This window comes from Solanum lycopersicum, chromosome 10 (genome assembly GCF_036512215.1).
Source record: "Solanum lycopersicum chromosome 10, SLM_r2.1".
NCBI classification, from domain to species: Eukaryota; Viridiplantae; Streptophyta; class Magnoliopsida; order Solanales; family Solanaceae; genus Solanum; species Solanum lycopersicum.
Window position 1 is genome coordinate 33233475 of NC_090809.1, and position 23770 is coordinate 33257244.

A 23770-nucleotide genomic window follows, 5' to 3' on the forward strand; every position below is an offset into this window, starting at 1 on the left:
CTTTTGTTTTCCTTAGGGTTTTGAAAGAGAAGAGAATGAGTGATTCAAATAAAAAATTTGATTGTTATGGGCCTTTTCAAGGAATTTTTAAATATTTTTCCAGAGGTAAAAATACAAAAACGACTCTTTTAGTATTTTCCGATCAGATTAATCATTACTTCGTTGTATTAGGTTAGTAAAATGTTCATATATATTTACTTAAAAGTCAGATTGATGCAAAATTGGTGGAGTTTGAAAGAAGATTCAAATATCTCTAAAATGATAGGTTATGAGTCACCTACATTTTATATTCTAAAAGATATGGTCATTTAAATTTACATTACTAGAATCGTATATCAAAACTTAATCGGTAAGGAAGTTTTCAACTCAACTTTGTGCTAGAAGATTCTTTATTGTTGTGATCTTAATGCATCTCTGAATTTATTCCCATACTTCAGAATTAACGGTACCACCTAATAACAATTTAATAATCACTTGATACGACCTTATACACAAATGAAGAACGGTTTGGGTCTTTGCTAGATATTAAAGTTTATCAAAATGACTAACAATTGAATAAGAAGAATTAATACCAATTAGTTAACAAGATTCATAATCTTAACAATATAAAATATTAACTTAATTATAAACTAATTGACTCAAAATATAACTTCAATTAAATTAAATTTAAAGAACTTAATAAAAAACAAAATCTTTTGAAATGATTTTTGAATATTGATAGAAGGTGGTACTACATATATATATACATAATTGTAAAAAAATATAATTGTTATTTAAAACTAAAAAGTGATAAAATTACTTAAAATAACTTTAATAAATATTTTTAGTTTTATAAGACCAATTATTTCAAATTGTTTGAAATTAAAGAAACTCCATCATTAATCTATATAATGGATGACCAAAAATGGGGTGTCAACACTTAGTGTGTTGCTCAGTGCCCGGAGTGGTTCGGACATCATCTATTATGTACAAACTTTTGTACTCAATAAAGTTGTCATACCTCTAATTCTGTTATATACTTTTACTCTATTTCATAACTCAAGGAACAAATGAGCACGTCGTAGAAATCTATATTACATATTAGAAGTTTTTGATATCACTAATTCTTTTGTGACGTTGATATCTACATTGGATAGATTTTAAGAGTGTGAAATGATAAGTAGCATCTGTTCGGGCATAGAGATTTTTGCATCTGTTAAAAGCGTGAGAATTGAAAGTAACGACTCTTCACGAAAGGGTTTTCAGAGCAAGGTTTTACAACTAGGAAAGAAATAGCGTATTACATTTTAACAAAAAGGCTTGTTTTTATTCGGAGTGTTTTGATAATCTGTCACGACCCAAAGTACACCTAGCCGTGACATGATGTATAAGACTGCGAGAGGCCCCATAAAATCCACTATACATACATACAACACAACATAATAGAACAAAGTAGAAAATCACATATTTATGGAAGAGTTTGACATAAAAGCGGAAGTCTAATCATTGTCTTAACAAACCTTTCTAAAAATTAGTAGAGTGGCTTGGACGTAACCCAAATACCATTTAGAATGTCTCCAAAGTAAATGACATCAGCAAGTAAGGTCTTCGATGTCTTGTCCGCAAAGTATGATGACTCACCAAATCAAAGCAATAAGTTGCAATTCATATCTTGTCACGAGTAGGATGAGAAGAAGTGAAAAACCCTACATTATGAGACAACGTAGGAAAAAGTATGCACTAGTACATCAAATGTAATAATTATAAGAAATATTCATGATATGAAAGATGATCATAGGAGGACATGAAGGAAAACATGATATACATGACCAAGATAAAACATATTAAAACCTTTAAAGAAAAATCATATATTGTGAACATGGTCAATGTAACCAGAAATCATAAAAAGCTTCATAAAACCTTTAGAAACAACTTAGTTTATTTTGTGGAATATTTATCATTAATTGACATAGACAAGGTGATCTATAACGTGGAATCTGGTGGATTGCTCCCACATCGAAAAGAGATGTCCTTACTTTTCAAGACAAGGAACTTAAATTTCTAGCTTAGGTGGACCACTAGCCATTTCTTTTCATTTTAAATACTATGGGTGGCATGTAGTTAAGGTCAAATAGATTGCTACTAGATACTTAGCCTCTCCTAACGGAAAAGCTTCATCACAGCGTCCTCTCGATATGCCCTGTGTTGATAACCCATGTCCTTGTTGGAAATAAAAGGGCGTGGTGAGTCAATATTGACTAATGACATTGGTTCTAAAACATTGAAGATAGTGAAAAACTCCTACATCTAATGTCCCTACTGAGATCTTAGGTCCATTATTGCAACTCTCGTTACCTTTGTGAGAAATGGGTTGGAATTTCAAGAAGAAGGGGTTATTACTAACATTGATGAAATATTAGGTACTTTCAACCTATCCGAGCCAATAAAATTCCAAGGTTCCAAAATTAAAGAAATAGTAGCAGAGTTACGAGAAAATAAAAAAATATTATATATGGTAATTCAGTTCATTTTAAAAGGAGATTGTAACTCACTTAGAGGCAAAGGTTATGAAATTTAATGCTGAATGACCTAGTGATTCTCTTACTTTTACCCAATTCTCATCAACAAATAAATTATGTGAAGTTGAGTAAGAAATTCAAGTCTTAAAAGTAGAGAGATTGAGTGAAACTCCTTGATGCTCTCATTCACTCCCTATACTCTTCAGAGATACATTAATCTTAAATTAAGGAGAATGTTCATTCCCTCAAAGTGGAAACGCAAAGGGGGTAATGAACCCAATATCACACTACGATGTAAAATTGTGTGCACGTTGGAAGGCATCTCATCGGTATCCAAACAAATTAAGTTCGTAGTTTGATTTTGAGTTTTTGAGTTTTAGCTTACATCTAATTTTTATGTTTGAGTAATCCTTGTGATTCTAGAGTATGTGGGTTTAATTTGTACAGGTTTGGAGGCATGAATATAAAAGGAAATGAAATTTGGGGGTCAAGCCCCTTCAATAGATGACTTGAAGATTGCAAAAGCGACCTGAACGTCACTTAAGCGAAGGTAACATTTTCAAAAGTCAGAATGCAGGATCCAAAAAAATTGAAGACAAAAATGAAAGGTCCAAACTCTCTCTCTCTTCTTATTCTATCTCAAAACTACTCCAAAACCTTTGGTCTTCATTGTGAAAGCACAATATATTATGTATCTCTCACTCTTGCTCTCTTAAAAAATATAAATTTTCTCTTGAGTTCTTGTTGCTTTGTAGAAAATTAAGTGTATTATATGTGTGAAAAGTTCTCAACTTAGGGGGTTAAATTTTTATGTGCGAGGCCGAATCTTGATTATTATTTATTGAATGCTTATTATTATTTATTAAATCTGTATGTGCAAGGCCGAATCTTGTGTGTGGATTGATTTATTATATTTGGGGAAGTCTTGAGTACCCATTTCATAGTGAAATTGATAAAAGAAAATATAGGTTGTACGTCATTTTTTTGATAAAATTCTCATTAGAACTTAAAGATAACTTTCGAAGTTTTTATGCTAAAATTATTGAGTTTTTCGAGTGCTAGTTTGGTAATTGTTGGATTTGAGCGATTAATGGTTGATTCTTGTATAGAAATGTGCAGAACGATTTGGTTGTTCATGTTCAGAAGGCTTCTGTTGTGAGCCCGAGCATAAATGTCCAATGGTCTATCACAAAGGCCAAAGTTCTATGCTCTGATTTGAGGGGTGAGGCAAGAACATGGATGCCTATTGTATGCAGCCAGATCTTCTAATGTGGGAACATTAGCAACATTCCGGGGTTGCGGGCACATATCATGGCATGTTTACTAGATGATTTCCCAATAAATATGGGAAAGTTTATTGTAAATGAGTTTTGAGAGTTCAAGATCTATGATAGCCTCTCCCTTGTTATTCCTTCATTGATCATAGAGCTATGCAAATAAGCTGAAGTGGAAGTGAACAATACTGATACTTGCGTGGAACCTAAAAATCAAATCTTTCCTTTTAATATGTGTGGTGAAGGCGTTGTGGTAAAAACAAAGAAAATGAAGGTTAATTGGGGAAGTTCGTGCATGTGGAGGAGAATTATCCTATACCTCCAGTTTATAGGCCATTCAAATTGTTGTCTAGTGAGTTGAAAATTGTGAAGGAGATAGTGACGAGGCTGCCTCAAAGGCCGGGTGAGTCATCTTCTGGGCCGGTATCATATGTGCCACAACATGAGTTTAATTTTTATTTAAGAGATCAAATGAAGTGCAAATCTCAGTCTAAATATTTGGACAAGGCATACACTGGTGTGTCTAAGTCACATAGTGAATTAAGCCGCTCTCATAACAATATGAAGAAGTGGGAGAAGAGTAGGGACATGTTATTCATATGGATATGGAAAGGGGTCAAAGGCCTTTGTAAGGTGTTGAAGGTGAATTCTCTACTCCCAACTTCTCAGATGAATGAGGTTGGAAGTGAACCAACTCCATGGAGTGATAATGAGAGACATAAGGACATCGAGGTCATTAGAGTGAAGAGGAATGAGGCGGCCCAAAGAGACCATTCTATTCTTTTATGATTTTAATAGTTGTGCTGCGAGGACACAATACCATTTTTATTTAGGTTCTCCTCTTTGGGTTTGTTTTTACAATTTTATTGATGATTTGGATTGATATTCTGGATTAGTATTTTTGATTGGCCTTGTGGGGATTTCACTTACATTGTATGGTTTGGTTGTTTTAATTATAATTTTTATTACAATTTTAGTCTACTTTTTTAGTTTCCTTTTATGCTAAAAAATTATCATGGTTGTATCTTTTTTTATGCCTTAAGCAGCGGAAGTCTGAGTACACGTAGCTTGTGAGGTTGGAGTAGCCCTAGTGACAACTCGACAAAAATGCTTAATTTTTTCCCAATGATAGATTGGGTGATGTCATTCATAAGGGTAAATCATCATTTTGTTTGATGTTGTTGGCCTTGTTGTTGATTTTGTTTGAGGTTGCGACTTATCTGGTACTAATATTCTTAGACAAGCCATTTGAATCATTAATGAGCACCCCTCTAAAAAGATTTGTCAAAAAGGTATATGGAAATGAATTACTTTGTGATAATATTTTGACTCTTTATGTAACTCCATAATTAATGTGTGGTAAATGCGAAAAATAACTCCAGTGTTCATGTCTAGGAAGTGAAAATTATCCATCTTTAAGAGTTTGAATGTCATGTTGATGAGTGATATATTTTCACTCATTTGAGACATTATTAGCTCAACCATTAATGTCCTCAATGCCTATTTATGTCCTATTCTGGTGATATTTTAATGTCTTGCATCTATGGAGGTTAAAGGAATGCAATGATGAGTACATAAAAAAGAGGCCAAAAACATAAAAGGAGTACAAAGTCCAAACTAGTAGTCGCCTAACCAAAAGTGTGGATCGCCATTGGCCAGACCTCGCCCAAGTTGACACTTTCCATAGTTGAAAAAAATTCAACGTATATCGGCAAGCTAAAGGTGAAACAGTGATTTGCCGAAGTAGAATGGGTGATCTAGAAGGTCCATCATCGAATTTGACAGAATTTAAGTTAAAATGAAAGTTGAATGGCTGAATATGGTTGTAATCAGTGATTGGCCTAATCTAAAGGCCTTACTTAATCGATTTCACCATTGAGGTTCAAACACTTGAAGCCTGAAGCAAAAGAAGGAAAACTAAACATCAAACGATGATTTGCTAAACGTGTTAGGTAAAACAAAATTATGTTGTCGAACATGTCACGCATGGATTTTAATTTTGGGGAAACTCTCAATAGATTAAAAGAGAGAGAAAACGAGAGTTTTGGAAGTTTTTATGATGCCTAAAATAGATTTAATAATATAGCCATTCTTATTTTTTGGGGTTTTCAAGAACTCTTGTAATTGACAATTATGTGCTTAAATTGAAGTGTGTGTTGAACATTATTGTCACACCCCAAGGCTACCCTAGACATAAAAACAAACGTAGGATCACGAATGACATGATCATGCTAAAAGATTATCGAATGAACAAAACATTAAAACCATAATTAACTAAAGGTAGGGAATACCCAAAAAGGCAATACTAATCTGATTATACAAAAGACTGAGTTTAATAACAACTGGAAGATCAAACCCAAAACTAAAGCTGAATCTGATGTTATGTTTGAAAAAGACTCTAACTAACTAAAGTTGCTGGGACATGCCCCATCTAACTCTAGGAAAACTGAATAAAATGACTAAAGTGTAAAGCATGTTTATTATCCTCAAAGTACAAGGACTCATCACTGAAGCTATTGAAGGAAAGATCGGGAACCGATCTATACATGATTTGGATGTTGATTAAGTGAACCTACATCATGAAAAGATGTAGCAAAGAGTATGAGTCAGTAGTTGGAATGTACTGAGCATTCGGGATATAGAGTTTAGTTGATTGAAATACATAACTAAACAGAGCATACTGAGCAATAACATAGTTTGAACTGAATGTAAATACTTAAATATACTTAATACTAAGCTAACCAAATTAAATGACCAACTATATAACATTTTGATACTAAATACTGAAATATATTGGTAACTTGGTCAACACACTACACTATGACTATGAGAGCTACTAGTAGCCGACATAAAACCACAAGAGTTATCCATGGAGTTCAATGTTACACCCCATCGAGACGACCCAATATACCTTGCAAGGGGTATAAAGATATGCTCACTAAATATTTTGCCTATAGAGGGAACTTAACTTACGAGGGCATGTAGTTCTGGGACTATAAGGGTGACCAATCCTAGTCCACTCGGTATTAAGCCTACTCCCAACTTAATATGTAAGTAACAAATTATGACTGAATATTTGTAATACTGAATAGCACAAAATACTAACATGGTAAATAAAACTGCAACATTAATGTACTTATAATGAAACATTTTTTACTGGGGCATGTACATTTGAATAAACTAACCTGGAAAGTGTGATTTATGAAGTGAACGAATATACACAACTAGTATTCTGAGTTTTATACAATAAGATAAGTAAAAATTCCTCAAAAACATGATAATATGATTTGGATTAGTCTAATGGCTGAATCAAACTACTTCTCTAAAGTTCAAGAAATTCTAGATTTAAACATGATATAGAGAATCAAGACAATCTGTCTAAATTCTAGGGACATAATGGGTGAAAGATACCCACTAGTTAAATCTCACATACCTGGAAATGAAATTTATGGAGAAATCTTTTGATTTTGAGGATTGAATTGAAGAAAACTGCCTGCAAAAGGGAGAGGACTTGGTCGACTAATTCTTCTCTTTTTCTGTAGTTTGATAAACTTTTAGTGAATAAAGGTTTTGGTTATTTTCTGACTAGGTTATTAAGCTTAATTTGAGTAAAACAACATAGTGTAGGGGTTAAACAACGTAATTTAGGTGCTCAACACATAGGGAAAGGACCAAAACAACCCTAACTTAATTCTTGAAAAGCCCATCCACGGAGGGAATGACGGTCTATCATTCGACCTGTCGACAATCGTTTGCATTCATCATTCATGATCTTCTCGAAAAGGCTTCACTAAAACTATCATATTTTTTACTTAGAGATGGGATTATAGCACACTAGGTGGTGTTGGCAAGAGAATACAATTATCTATTAATTGGTATGAAGGGGACACCTAGTTCCTTTTGTGCTAAGGTTTATTACCATTTGAATTTGACCCAACAACAATTTCCCTTAAACTGGCTACTGACCCTCACCTACTGTCAGACCTACGATCCAATTACAAATCATATTGGTCGACCATGGGTGGGATCAGAGACTGTTAAGAGTTGGGACTTGATAATGGAACCCCACTTAAGGTCTGTGGTCCTACCTATGGTCCGTGGGTTGTTCCATTAGTACTTGAACTAATTTTGTCTAGGATTTTTCTTCATTTTGAGATTCAAGGTGTTACATTATCTTCCCCTTGAGAACATTTGTCCTCGAATGAATTTTAAACTAGCTAATTATGGAGGGAAGGAGATGCATTCCCTACCCATACGCACTAGAAACTGATTTCTGACTAAATTGAGTTCCAAAAACATGCAAATATGTTGAAAAGGCATGAAAAAGTCAAAGAACATGATACTAAAATTGAATTTACGCATGAGTAAACTAAGAGACTAGAGAGGAAACTATTATCTTAATATGAAATTGAATCGGAAGGAAAGTAATAAGGATACTAGGCCTCCGTGGATACTTTTGTTTCCCAATCAAGTTCATCAAATCTCATCACCCCCTTGTGGTGATACTTTTGGGAAAACCCAAGCGTCTATCTCAAACTCCAAGTCCCTTCTCCTTAAATCTGCATAGGACTTCTATCTTAAATTTATCTCAGATGATCTGAGCTTTTCCATAACATCGTGAATCGAATTTGTCCCAATCAAGTTTGTCTCACCTATTGATCCACCTTAGAAACACATAAGCGATTATATCCGTCTTAAGTGAAAACCTCTACTTTATGTTGATGAAATGTACTTTCCAATTGAAGTAATGTATGATCATGATTTATTGTTCCTTAACCTTTGTTACCAATGAAGATTCAATTTTATTATGAACTACACCACTATCTGACATGTCTGCAAGACTAACTCCTAAGTGAGCAAACCGGTGAACATATTTTGCTAATTTTTTCCCTTATTCCTTAACATGTTCTACACTACCCTTTAGAGATCATCTTTCTGGACTTAAGGTAAGAGATGAATCGACCTGTAGGCCCTGAGCTACTACCATATCATTCTAAGACAGGATCACTATAAACTGAAACCTAACAGTCCTAGTTCCACAATCGACTAAGGCATAACAAAAATATAACAAATCCATGCCTAGAATGATATCAAAATCTACCATTTCTAACTCTATAAGATATATTGAGGTGAATTTCTAAAATATTGTGATAGGGAAGTTTCTATATGCATGTGTAATTATAACTGGGTTACCAACTGGAGTAGAAACTGAGAAGGGTTCTAAAGGAGTTTCTTGACTGACACCTAAGATTGCTGCTCTAAAGAGAGTTACAAAGGTAAGAGTAGCTATGCATAAACATCTAAATGAAAGACTCGTAACGTACAAGTTACCATATTAGAAGAATCTTTCTAATCCTGATGAGCCTGGAGAGTATAGAACTTGCCTAGGTGCTAACCGCCTCTTGTACCATATGCGACACCATACTGAGTTAGGTAACCTGTTGTGTTGTTTGTCCTATAGATCGAGCCCTACTATCTTTACCTTCTTGACTTTACTTGACAGAACGACAATTCTTCACACTATGACCAGACTGACCACATCCACAATATCCTTCCTTGCCTGCAAGACACTCACCCTGATGGTTCTTTCCACACTTTGGACAAGTTAGGTAGGTCCTATTTCTTGAAACAATCCATGAGACTCAGATCCTAGTGCCCTACTATTCTGGTCATGTCAAAACTAGGAGTGATTTCCACCACACGATTTTTGCTAAGAGTACGCATAGTTCCATGTTTTAGCTTTCTTATTGTCCTTAGCTGATTCCTTAAGCTTATCTCCCAACCTGCTGAGCATGAGTCATTAGTGTAGATATATTCATATAATCTAATAACATAGCATTTCTATTAGATCTGTCAATATGGTTAGCCCACTTTATTCTGGCTAAACCCATATAGGCTTTGAACTTTTATGGGTCAGGCCGGGCTAGCCTATTTTTGTGTGGGTGGGTTACTGGCTTGCCAGGCCAGCCCTTTTTTTTAAAAAATAATTATATATTTTTAATTATTAAATTAAATTTAAAATTATAATTTAAAATTATTATAATAAAATATTGACAAAATAATATTATATGATATTAATGTTACTACTTGTTAATCAAATCCACTAATAAAATTCTTTTTACTATATTTATAAAGTTTTTTTCAAGTATAAGTATAAATATCTAAATAAAAATATTAACCTAATTATTTTGAGTTTGGTCTCTCTTTAATTTTAAATATTAATATTATATTATATTTTTAATTAATTTTATTAGCCCACGCGCTGGCCCTACTGATATTTCTCAAGTCCCTCAATTCAGCAGACTTATTCAAGCGGGTCTAAAAAGCCCTTTTCATAAATGAGCTCCAAAAACCATACCCTATCCCTATTAAATCTCGGGTTAGACCAGGCCGGCAAAACAAACCTATCCCATATTGACACTAATTTCTATAGTCTGTCTTCACTAAGTGGGATACTCAAAATAGATACTTACTCGTGTGCGCCCTTGGGTAGGAAACCATGTGTTGAGCATAGCTATAAAGTTGGGTGAACTTAAGTCCATACTTTTGGACAAACATTAAACCTTATCTGAAATTCATTAACTCCTGAACATTAGCCTCTGTCAACTCCCTTGGGGAGAATCTCTCAAGAAAAGCTCTGGTAAAACACTCCAAGTTATAGGAGTTGTATCCTTACTCATGTTTTCGTTCCACTAAGTGTACCATATGTGAGCCACATCCTTAAAGTGATAGGATTCCAACTCTATTCTATCATTACCAGTCTCTAGCATCACTTTAGAGATTTCTTGAACTTGAACAATGAAATTTTGTGGGTCCTTACAACCCTGCAACCCTAAAACTGAGGCGGATTCATAAAATTAAAATCTCAAACTATAGCTGACATTGATTCACTATTTATATTAGTAGGAACTAGAATTTGCTTATTGTATTGATTAGTCATACTCCTGAATCGTATTCTAAAACTCTACATTGAAAAGCTCATGTTCTCCAACTAGAGGAACTGCATCAGTATTCCTTGGGTAAGCTCTACGAGGAGCCATGGTCTAAAATGTATAACAACGAAATAGAAGGGAGATTATACCCACACATGATAGGAATATCAAGAAAGTAACTTTTTTTTCCTAAAACACTTTGTAGCCTCCCTCTTATTAAATGTGGTGCACTTCATAGATAAGATAAATCTCTCACTTAAAGCAGTCCCAGTCTGTATCTACTTACTCTATAGGTAAGACTTTTATGAACAGCATGCTCGCACACTATACACTCATAAGCCAATTCACTCGCTTCAGCCCTCGCCCTTAGAGAAAAACCCTTGTAGAAGTACTCCCACTTTAATTTTCACCTCCCTAAATCCTATATTAGAGGTAAGATAGTTGGTTATATGAGGAAGGAATTCAAACTTAAGGATATAGAAGTCTTTCTAGAAGACCCATGAAAGAGACTCAATGCAGATTTTTAGACATTCTAGGATTCTTAAACGTAATGCTCTGATACAAAGCTAACCCTGAGCTGTCATATCATAAACATACTAAAATAATACTGAATGAAATTTACTATGCAGAAGCTTAAAACCATTAGTAATTGAAGGTGGGGAATACCCAATACTAATATGATTATATAAAAGAAATGATTCTAATAACATCTGGATTATCGAACTCAAAACTAAACTTGAATCTAATGTTATATTTGAAAAGGCCTTTAATTAACTAGAGTTGTTAGAACAAGCCCCCAGCTAATTGTAGATAAACTGAATAAAAATAGTAAAGTATGAAGGGTGTCTAGCGTCCTTAAAGTATGAGGACTCACCGCTGAAGCTGATAAAGTGAAGATTAGGAACTGATCTATGTGTGATCTGGATACTAAGTACCAAAACCTATATCATGAAAGGATGTAGTGTAGAGTATGTGTTAGTACTTGCAATGTACTAGAAATGTAGGATATAGAGTATAGCCTAATAATATACATAATTGAACAAATCATACTAAGAAATAAAATAATTTGAACTTAATTTAAATACTGAAATATACTGAATGCAATGACCAAGTACATAACATGTTGAGACGGAATACTGAAATATATTGGTAACTTGGTCAATACAATACAATTTGATTGTGGGAGCTACTGTTAACCTACATAAAACCACGAGAGTAATGTGTGGAGTCCTATATTTACGGCCCATCGAGAGGATTGGCATGATCATTAAATATTTTGCCCAACGAGGGAACATAACCTACGGGGCACGTAGTTTTGATACTATGAGGTTGACTGTCCCTATTCCACTCGATATTAAGTGTACTCCCAAATGAATACGTAAGTAACACGTTATGAATGAATTTCAGTAATGTTGAATAGACCAAAATACTAACATTGCTAGCTGAAAATAAAATATTAATGTACGGATGATAATGAAACATTCTTTATTGGGGCATGCATATTTGAATAAACTAACCTAACAAGTGCAGTTCATGAACTTAACGAATCTACATAACTAGGTTCTGTGTGTCATACAAGAAGCTAAGAAACATGATAACATGATTTTGATTAGTCTAAAAGCTGGATCACAACAATTTTTAATGTTCAAGCAACCCTAGGTCTAAACATTGTATAGATAATATAGAATGTGACTTAATTCTAGGGTTTTAATAGGTGAAAGGAACCCACTAGTGAAATCCCACATACCTAGTAACAAAATTTACGGAGATAAATTTTGAGTTTGAGGCTGAAATGGAAGTAAACGTTTCTCACTCTTGAAGAGGGACTTGTCTATTGCTTCTTATTTTGTTTTCTCAGTTTTGAGGAACCTTAAGTGAATAAAGATTTTTTTATGTTCTAACTAGGTAGTTAAGCTTAATTTGAGTAAAACAACGTAGTTTGGGGGTTAAACGGTGTATTTTAGGTTTCTAACGCATAGGTGAAAGGAACAAAATGAACCTAACTTAATTTTGGCAAAAGCCCATCTAGGAGGGAATGATGGTTTGTCGTTTATGATTTGTCCGACAATGCCTCACTAAAATGGGTATAACTATTTATTCAGAGATGAGATCTTAGCAAACTCGATGGAGTTGGAAAGAGGATTTAATTATCTATCATTGGGTAGGTTATGTGCCACCCCTAATTTGTTTTGTTTCAAGTGTTATGACCATTTGGAGTTGATGAAACAATAAAAAACCTATTACTTGCTACTTACCCTAACCTATGGTCAACCCTACAGTCTGTAGGTCCAACCACGAAGTACTGATTGAGTGTGGATGGGATCAGAGACTATTAAGAGTTGGACCTTAAACATGGAACTCCAACTACATTTCATGGTCTCACCTGCGGTCCGTAGATGGTTCCATTGGTAACAACACCAGCTTTTTGAAAACTAGGATTTTTTCTTAATTTTGAGATCCGAGGTTTTAACATTATTTATTAATATAAACATCTCTATGGATTTTTACCACATATGATTATGGGTTGTGTATTGATTTAATTTAGTGGGTCTTATGCATAGCTCTGTTTTATTACTATTCATCCATGAATTTAGGATTTTTGGAATGAGTTAAATTGACGTTTTAACGTTTCAAACTTAATCCTAGTCTAGATGTCCAATTGATGCTCAAAAGAGATAAATTAAAGTTGGGTGAATAACTTGATGCATGCAATTTAGGTTTAGCTTCTATATTTTGCTCAAAAGAGAATTGCGGTTCAATTTTAGTTGCCAAATCTACTAGAAAGAGAGATTTCCATAAGGGAGTTGGTTAATTTGTAATTACATAGATGAGACCAAAATGATATTCTATGATATGATGCTATGAGATCGAACAATATTAGTTTCATCAAAGATCACCAAGTCTATCCATGTTTGTCTAACACTATCGAGCAAGAACTTGTACCCCTATTTGACATCAATGCCCATTCCAAAAACCCCTAATCACCTATTACCTATGAAATCCTTGAGTTTATCTTAATTGTTATAATTGATACCAAAACCATTACTATAAATTTAACCTCATTTTTTAATTACTACAATGAATCGGTTCACACTCTTCATTTCCTAGTTGAATTCTTATCCTTAACACTCCTTGTGGGATTCGACCCAAGATTTTGTTGGATATTTTTATTATCGACGTCTGCTTACTCTTCTAATTTTTCAAAGGTAATTGGCGTGTTATCCAAATTGGGGCCATTGACGGGGAATGCTAGATAAGTACTCAAGTTGTTAAGTTAGTTTGTAACTTTGTTTAGTTGTAGAAGAGTGATATTTGCTTGATGTTGTTGTTTTACCCATTTTCAAGTAGATTCATAATAAAAATGGTAGTGATGATTCTAGTCACTATGAGAAAAATAATCATACAAGTGACATGAATGACATGCACATGAATGTCTTTGAAAGCAATAGATCTATCCAGTTTCCTACTACTACTAGAGAGAGATGTTCCACGTAATTGGCACCATGTTACAATTACTCCAAATGAAGGGAATATTTTGGGGACTTCCCAATGAATACCCTCCAAACCGTTGTGGATTTTTGTGGCCGTTTGTCTTCAAAAACATCTTAGAAGAATCTATTCGACTGAGATTATTTCCCTTCTCCTTAACAGTGGAAACTACTAGATGGTTAGACAAATTTACGAATGGTTCAATCTATTCATGGGAGGAATTAATCTCAGCATTTCTTGAAAGATTCTTTCCTCCCTAAAAAATGACAAATCTTTGGGACAACATCTAGAACTCTAAAAGATTGGTTGGTAAACCTCTTCACTAGATCTGGTTGCAGTTTCAAAAGTTGTTGCTACAATGTCCAACCAATGGTGTTATAGATAATTTTATGCTATAATACTTTTATTGTAACCTTCACTCAGTCAACAAAGTTTGACTGATAAACCTATCCGAGGTGGGTTGATGAAATACCCTGTTTGATGTAGAAACAATGTTGTTGGATCATATGACCAAGATAAACTGAGCATGGTACACTAGAGAGAATCAAGTATCTTCTCGACAATGGAGTATGAGTAACAAACAAATGAAGAAGATTCACGAATGTGATGAAAATTTGGCAAAAAAGAATGACTGCATGCAATTTTTTTATCCAACCATGTCATGGAGGTGGTTTCAAAATGGTGAATTCAATTAGAACCATTAGGGAGCAGTGCTTAATGATGTCAAATATGAGACATTGTACAATAAAAAACGATTTGCTTGGGTAATTAATGGGGTGGTTCTCAGATGAATTATCCTAGGTGGGGTGGGAACAAATGTTGGAACATGGATAGGGATAATGGTTGGAGCGATTAGAGAGATTGAGGTGGCAATTGGAGAGATCGTGAACTAGAAAAATATAGATATATTCCACCTTATGATAATCCCATGCAGAAAAAAGGTGGACTTGTAAGCCGAATTGATGATATGCTACTAAGGGTTGAAAAATCTATTAAGGTAGTGAAAGGTTTGAAAAAAATTACTTCTCCACTTTAACTTAAACAGTTACTTCACATATCGTGTCAATCAAGAAAATGGAGAATCAAATGTGTCAGCCCATTTCAATCCAAGTCAAAAGAAAACATTTCCTAGTGACATCATCCCCTACCCCAAAAATGATTGTTGATAAGTAAGAATTGTGTCATGCCATGATGTTGATAAGGATCTTATTGAGAAGCAACCCAATTTTATTTTATTTGCTTTCAATAACATGTGTTGTGAGTGAGGGTGAAATGAAGTAAAAAGTTGAAAATGATGCATTGGGTGATGCAAGTACCCATTTGGTGATGCATTGAAATGTGTAGGCGTACATCTTCATGTTCTCCTTCTACGTCAAACTTTCTAAAAAATGGTGCTATCAAGTTCAGCGAACATGGACATATTCATCAATCCATAAAACTAAACTAGGTGAACAACATCGGGTCCACCTTGTAGAACTTTAGGTTTGTATTTGTTTAGGCATCATTTGTGACTTAAGCTTCTTCAGCGATTCAGTAAACATGTTCGGAAATGCTAGTCACTGACTTTCGAACGTTCCTGAATTGAATGAACCAAGAGTTTTCAATCTTTAATAGGCAACCTCTGATCTCTTTTGCACTTTAACTTCCTAAACTCTGAATCTTAAGTACTAGTGAGTCCTTATTGTGAGTCAATTTACTTTTGTGGAGTATGTATTTGCTTAAGATTTTCAATCCCAAACCCTACCTCCCTCATTTTGTATTGCTTTGCTTCTCTAAGGTTGTTTTTTAAGTTTATTTTTGTTGCCCTTGCTTTAGACTGGGCCTTTTGAACTGGGTTGTATGTTATTGTTGATGTTTTGAAGTTTAATATGTATGGTTTGCTAATCAGTAGATTGAATAGTACACATGAATTAGAATAGTTGATTTTGTGCCCGGACTTGTTAAAACTGAATGTGAAGGTAAATGTTGGAATCGAATAATTAATATGACTGGGCTTTGATTGGATTCAATATAGGTGAAGTATGAAATCCCAATGTTGTCCCACTGACTTTTATTTTCCCAATGATAGATATATTGACATCTTTGTTATCATCAATTTAGCAATGTTTTCTGAATTTTGGAGAAGTATGACTAACCATGGTTAGATTAGCATGTGGGTAGCTTGTAAAATGGTTTAGGTATTGGGTAGTTTTACATGTTTGTGTTAAATTTTTGAAGAATAGGATTAGGCTTGAAATTACCTAATGGAGAACTTGTCTTAGTTCGCCAAGGTGATTAGGAAAATCGTTAAGTAAGCCCTTGTCACCTTCTGTGCTTGAGTTGGTGACTTGTCTTTGTGTGACGAAACTAACTAGGAGGATCACTGATTTAGATTTGACATCGACCTTATGCTTGGTATTAAATTTCTTTTGCGCAATCACATATACTGAACTTTTGTTAGCTTGTCGAAACCAATTTGATGAATAACTGAGTTGGAGTTGAAACAATTTGTCATCATGAGTAAAATATCTTTTTATTTTGTCCAATTCGGCTAACTCGAGTGAGCTCAGCCAACCCGTTAGATGAATCTCATTTCCCATAGACGAGCCTCATAATATGATTCTACCTATGATTATTTCTGAACTCTTCTCAACAAATTTTCACGTGATCTTTGTTTTGATATTTTGTGCCTTGAAATAAATGGGTAAATTTAAAGGCAACAGAGTGGTATCTTCTAACTCTAAGAACGAGTCTACTCCTCTCCCTTCATATAAAAGGAATAGGTAGAATTAAAATCAATGTGACCTCCAAACAATGGGAGACAACTCTACACTTATACGTATGTGAGAAAAGCACCTAAGAAGGTGGTGGACAAGAAGAGAAAACATCTACAGCCCAAGTATCCATAAAACCCACAATCACATGCCTCCAGAGTTCTCTCGATCATATCTCCAAGAGACCACAATGCTCTCAAAGTAGCAGGAGAATGGACCATTCTCGAAGAGTGGTGCTTCTATAAGGATGCAATGATAAGCGACTACCCTTCTATATGTGACACCATCAAGTTCGATGGTTCTGAGAGTTCCAAAAGAGCTCGACCCTCTTAAATCACAGCTTAGATTGAAGAGTTCTACGCGTCATGTGCAAAGTCCTTGACCAAGAAAATATAGGGTGTCATTTTGAAACCGTTAGAGTAAATTGAGGCATGAGGGAAGATGGTGTAGTGTCATGGAGGTGTTATAATGGTGTCCTAGGCACGAAGGAAAAACATGACTATTTGTATAAGCTACAAATGAAGTAGAGCTTCGATATACTTAAGAGGTGGTTGGCACTTATAATTTCTGATATTACTCCTCCATGGATGGTGACAGAGTAAAAATTGAAAGGATAGACATCAACATTTCTGCCTCGTATTTGTTTGGGATATATGCAAGAACTTTATGTCGTCCTAAAATGAATGTATCCTCTAGAACACGAAGGTTGTATTGGTTTGCAGCGTTATTAGCTGGGCAAAGATCCACATTGGGTATATTATTAATGAGGAGATGCTAATGAGATCCCGCTGGGAGAACACATTTCTTTCACTCCTACTCTTGATCACTTAGCTGAGTGAGGTTGTCAGAGTGCCATATAGACGAATCATAGATGTAAGATTTACCCCTACATCCTTTAACGACATTTGAAGTATAGAGTCTAACTATTTGAGAGATGATGTGGCTAGGAGGAAGCTTCCACCACCTGACACCACTATGGTAGTAGATCCCACTACTTTGGAGTCAAATGTTGCTCGTCCTTCTTTTTCATCTAAGCCTTCTAGTATCACTCCCCCATCAACTGTGCTATCTATTTCTTCTACACCTTATCTATGACTTCATCCACCCATCATCACAACCTCTCTTGACTAGGGCTTTATATATTGTATGTGTAACCTTTCCCATTCTATAGATGCAAGGAAATCTAGGATAGATAAGGAGATGTCCAAGATCATTGAATTGAAAGGGTGATTTGAGGTTGTAACGTGCCTAGTTAGGTTAAGGTTGTGTTGCATATGACCACTCTAGCATTGTATGGGGAGAGGTTAGACAACCTGACCGCTAAAGTAGAGGATATAAAGCAATGTGAGGGCAAAAATACTATTTTGACTGAGTTGAGGAGAGGCATATATATCCCTTGGGATGATATGGATCAACTGAGGTACACTAATCTTAGCATGTTTTGGGGGCATATATATCCCTTGGGCTTATGTGGATCAACTGAGGTACTCTAATCTTAGCATGTTTTGGGGGTAAGGTTTCATAGCACGATATGCCTGAGGTTGTTCATCCTACTGAGATGAGAGAAAATGCACTCGGAGGGTTAGCTCAACAACTAGTTGATGTTGATAATGAGGTTGGTAATGATATAGTTGAGGAGACAGATGAGAAAGAGAGCGAACGTGCAGGTGATTTCTAAGACCCTGGAGGAGCTGCTAGAGATGGAGGATTCAATAGTTCAAGAGACTTTGGAGAGATCACTTCTAGATACTTCAACGAGCTGCAGTAGTAGGGTTTTCTTTATATGCCACTTTCCACATATCCATGTGTCGGGTACTATATGCCACGGATAGTTCTACCTTGTTGCCTTCTATTTCTATTGTGTCGAGTATTGATGCTCAAGATGGTCATCCCCCTCGAGCCTCAAGATCAAAGATCTTCATACGCATCGCTTGTCAGGAGGACCTTTCACTCGTTTCTCCGCCCATACTTATATTTTGATAGCATTGAGGACATTGCTAGATTATTTTTGGCGAGGTGAGAGCACATGTGCCTATATTCCCCCTTTTTATTGTATTTTGATTTTAGTATTATTTTGAGATATTGTAGTATTTTTTTTCCTTATGATATTTTTGTTTTGGTTTTATTTTATCTCTCTGTCCATTGTCCCTTGATTTTTGGCTATGAAATGATTGAGGTTACTTGTGTTGTCATTGTTGACTTTCGAGGATCTATTAAACCCAATATCGATGTCTTAGATAGTAATTATGAAGAAAGATGTCTGTTGTGTTGATATGACAAGAAGAAATTGGTGTGACTTTACTATTGAATGATCTTTTTCATTATTGTGTTGACTAGTTACGTATTGATGTGAGTCTTGCAATAAACATCGAACAGAAGCTTCTTGATTTTGTAGAGTTGTTCTAAATTATTGTATTTGAAGTTCCATGTAATGAAAGGTTCTACTTGAAAGCATGCTTGTTGATTCTTATAATTGTCCTTGTTAGTCTTGTCTAACCTTGGTGAATGCAAGAAATGATCTTGGGAAAAATATCTTAGAGGAAACCCAAATGTCCTATATTTTGTTACTACCTCTTGAGGTGTGCAACCATCTTGTCACCATTTGAGCCTAAACTATTTCTTGTCAACCTTGTTAAAACATCTTGAACCAAATATTTCCCTAACTTCTCACTCATGAATCCTCTTCTAAACATTGTTTTATTTGAATAGCTAAATTAGACCAAAAACTTAAGTTGGCGTGAAAAAAATAAAGAAGAATAAGAAACTCAAGTGAAAGTAAAAAAAAGAAAAAAGAGTGAGACTAAATCTTGAAGCTTGTTGTAAAACAAAGGACCCCTTGTTATAAAAAAAATAAGGAAAAGAAATTGTGTGTGAGCAAAACTTGAAAATGAAATGAAAAAGAAGGATGCGATGAAATAAAAAGGGTGTGTAATAAATCTAATGAAAAATAGAGGTTTGAATCTCCAAGTGAAAAGAATGAAAAGAATTTGCCAAGAAATGAAAACGAGTAGAATAATGCTTTGAAAACGGGAAGATTAGGTAAAAGTTATATTAGAACTGGATATCATTTCGAGCCTCTTAAACAACAAATTAATGGTATGTTTTATCTCTCTAATTTTTTCTCGTATTTTCTTATGAGGAAAAACACAAGATCCGGTAGTAATATTCGGTGATTTTAAATGTCTTAATTTGTGTCTCAAATTGATATTTGTGTTGTATTATTTTATGTATATATAATTATATATATCCATACCCTTGGGTGATTTATTAGTATTAACACATGATTTTACATAAAATATGAACATCAAAGAACATACCCTCTTCTTCTATCCTGAATAGTGAGAATGTTTTCACCAAGCTATCATCATCATCATTATTATTATTTTCATCTAAATTTTGGTAGCTATATTGGATTTCTATTACATACGAATTCACATCAAAAGTGAGTACTTACCACTACCACAATCATGTTGGTGACTTATTTATATTTGATTCTCCATATGTTTTTTTATTTATATATTCTATGTTAGCTCTTTTTACATAATAAGATATATATATATATATATATATATATATATATATATATATATATATATATATATATATATATATATATATATATTAACTTTTTTAATTTGCATATGATCCTTATTCATGATTACACCAGTACGTATATGATAATATATGTCTTAACAAATATGGTTATCACAAAATCATACTTCCTCCGACCACTTTTATTTGTCATGTTGTGCTTTTTGAAAGTCAATTTGACTAATTTTGAAAGTTAAATTAGATTACATTAATTCGATACATTAAACAATAAATTTAGATATTCAAAAATTATATGAAAAGTACTATAAATTGCATTTTTTGCATATCAATATGATGAAAAAATACATTTTAATTAAAATGTCAGTCAATGTTCTTATAGTTTGATTCAAAAAATAGAAATCATGACAAAAAAGGTGGATGGAGGGAGTAGTTAAATAATATTCATCTAATATATCACTTGATCATGGTAAAAATATAGTATAATTTGATATAACGGTTGCAAATAAGCTTTTATTTCCTCTTAAATAATCATGAACATAATATATAATATATGTGAAACGTACTATACTTTGTGAATAGTTAGTAATACGATATAAATTTTCTATTTAATCCTTGAGTAATATTTTATTTATTTTCTTATATTAGAACCTTTTTTCAATTGCATTGAAATGTCTTTAATAATCATTTTAAATTTAATTCTATTTTATAGGGTGGTCTTGATTGGATGGTCCGAATAACAACATTAGATCCCACTAGTAAGATCAAGTTTTGTATTCAATAGTTTTCACTGAATTTTAGCTAAATTCTCGATTCATTTATATTAGTTTGGTTATTGCCTTTTTTTTATTATTTTAATAGGTCTAATGTATTACAATAAAATCTATCACCTATTTTATCAATACAACCCAAATGGAGGCAATATTATTTGAGCTAATTCAGTGTTCTGTGACATGATTAACTGAATCAATAATAATTTATTCATCGGAGGTGTTCGACAAATATGGAACTTGGTCTGGATAAATCATTGTTCTTCCGGGAAATAAGCATGTCATCCAATACACCGGAATAGTGGATGACAAAGAAACTCAAGTACAAAATTATGCATTACCAGCTAAGTTGTAGATCCATTTCTCCGTAACTAGATCAAGCTTGATAATAACCCATTAATAGTTGCTAACGAGAGCATCAACAAGATCAAATTTGGTGATCCAACTATAGCTTGGTTAGGTCAAGATTGGCGTTGGAGAAAGATTGTTGGCAACCTTAGAAATATCATGATAACCAATTGTCAATATTGTATCAGAGTAGGGACTTCTTGAAATGGACCGAACCCGCTCACTTCATTCATCTACTAAGAATAGTTAATGGTTTTGAGTATTTATTGGAGAAAATAAATGGTTTGAATACATTGTTTAATGACGACAATGTCATGAAAGTCAGTTTGGATATTATCATATTTGACTAATATACGATTGTTACCTTTGACACGAAAAAAGATAGATACGTTTTGGATGATACAATGATAAATGGAAGAAATGGATCGAGACTGGATTATGGTAATTTTTATGCATTTCAGACCTTTTATGATACTATCAAGAATCAAAGAATTTTGTGGCGATGGACAAATAAATATGACATTTTTCCAACATATTTCATCAACAAAGGATGGTCTGGAATAGAGATCATTCCTCATAAATTATGGATTGATATTAGTGAAAAACATTTGATTAATAGTCGGTTGAAGAAATTGAAATGTTAATAATGAAAAAGATCGCGCTAAGAAACTATAAATTAAATATGGGAGAAAATGTGGAAGTTCAAGGAATCACATCTGCACAGGTTTGATAATTTTTCTTTTTGTTTACAAGAATAAATATATATTTTGTATGAATTATAATGACATATAATAAGATACATGCTTGAGTCATTTAAACAACCACTAAAATTTATGTTAGAACATCCTACAATATCATTTTCCTGGACATGCAACCATTTCTCAAATTTATAATAATGTAAAATGTTTGATGATCAGAATGTTTTTTTGTATGAAATTATTCTTAAAATAAAAATATAAAACTAATGGTGAGTAGTAATATGATGACAAATTGATGTTGAAGTTACATTTTCCTTTTCAAGTTTGAGAAGTAAAATGTAGAAAAATGTCATCCTAGTTAGGCTGATCTTTATTCCCATGATGTATGTGATATTAAGGGTTTGATAATTCATGGTGGACATGGTCCATTTGAACTCCTAACATCGTCTTCTAATAACTTGAAATAGTCTACACTTGTATTTTTTTTTATAGTTTCTAAGACCCAAGATAAATACAAGGTTCTCATGTATTCTGATGCCTCAAAATTTATCTTTTGATCAACTTTTCTTTATCAACAACTTTTGTAGTGAGATCTTAGATTTAAATTTTGAAAATGAAAAAAGTTACTCACAGAAAATTCTTTGCATGTTTAACATATCTAATGTGATGCGGATATAAGTTAGTTGAGCCAATGAATTTTGGATATCTAATAATTGTAAACATAAAAAATGTTGTTATCCTTATGCTTTTCCAATAAGATAAAGTTGCCATAATATTTTATTTTTTTTTATTTTATAGGTGAAGCATTAGAAATCATTCAAAGATGTATAAACCATCTTTTTCCGGATATGTTGAGAAAAATTTAACCGATGAAAGATTGTAGCTACTGAGTTAGGTAAACTTTCTTTAGTAAATATTTTTCATATCAAATGCCCTCAAAACTCATAATTTCAACTTTTTTTCTTTTGCTATGTTGACAATTGATTGATTTATTTTCCAGATTGATCACTCATTATTGAATGTTTTGGTGATGGTGCAAAGAAATGTATTACATCAAGAGTTTATCCAACTTTAGCCATCTATGACACACGTCTCTTTGATTTCAATAATGGTACTGAGATGGTCAAAATTGAGACACTTGATTCATGGAACATGGCTAAATTCGAAAGATAGATTTAAAATATAATTGCTTTCAATTTTTCGTTCTCTTTCTGTGTTGGCCTTTTTTTTGGACGAGAACTTGTAAATTTTCTATGTATAGTAAACCTTGAATAAAATATTCATCTTTTCTACTAAACTAAATAATGACACTTATTCAATGCAATTATCTTTCTATTAAGTTCTTATTTCATATCAAAGTACACAAGTATTTACTTATTCCTTGTGTATGCATATAAATTGTAGACAAATAAATGATTTATATACATGTAATTCGATTAATGAAGTTGGGAATTTCTCC

The 23770-nt window shown here is 33.5% G+C and overlaps 1 pseudogene; it reads left to right on the forward strand.

The window, feature by feature from the left end:
* Window positions 1–18477: 18477 nt before the first annotated feature.
* On the forward strand, window positions 18478–23525 carry LOC101262871 (beta-fructofuranosidase, insoluble isoenzyme 1-like; annotated as a pseudogene).
* The last annotated feature ends 245 nt before the right edge of the window (window positions 23526–23770 follow it).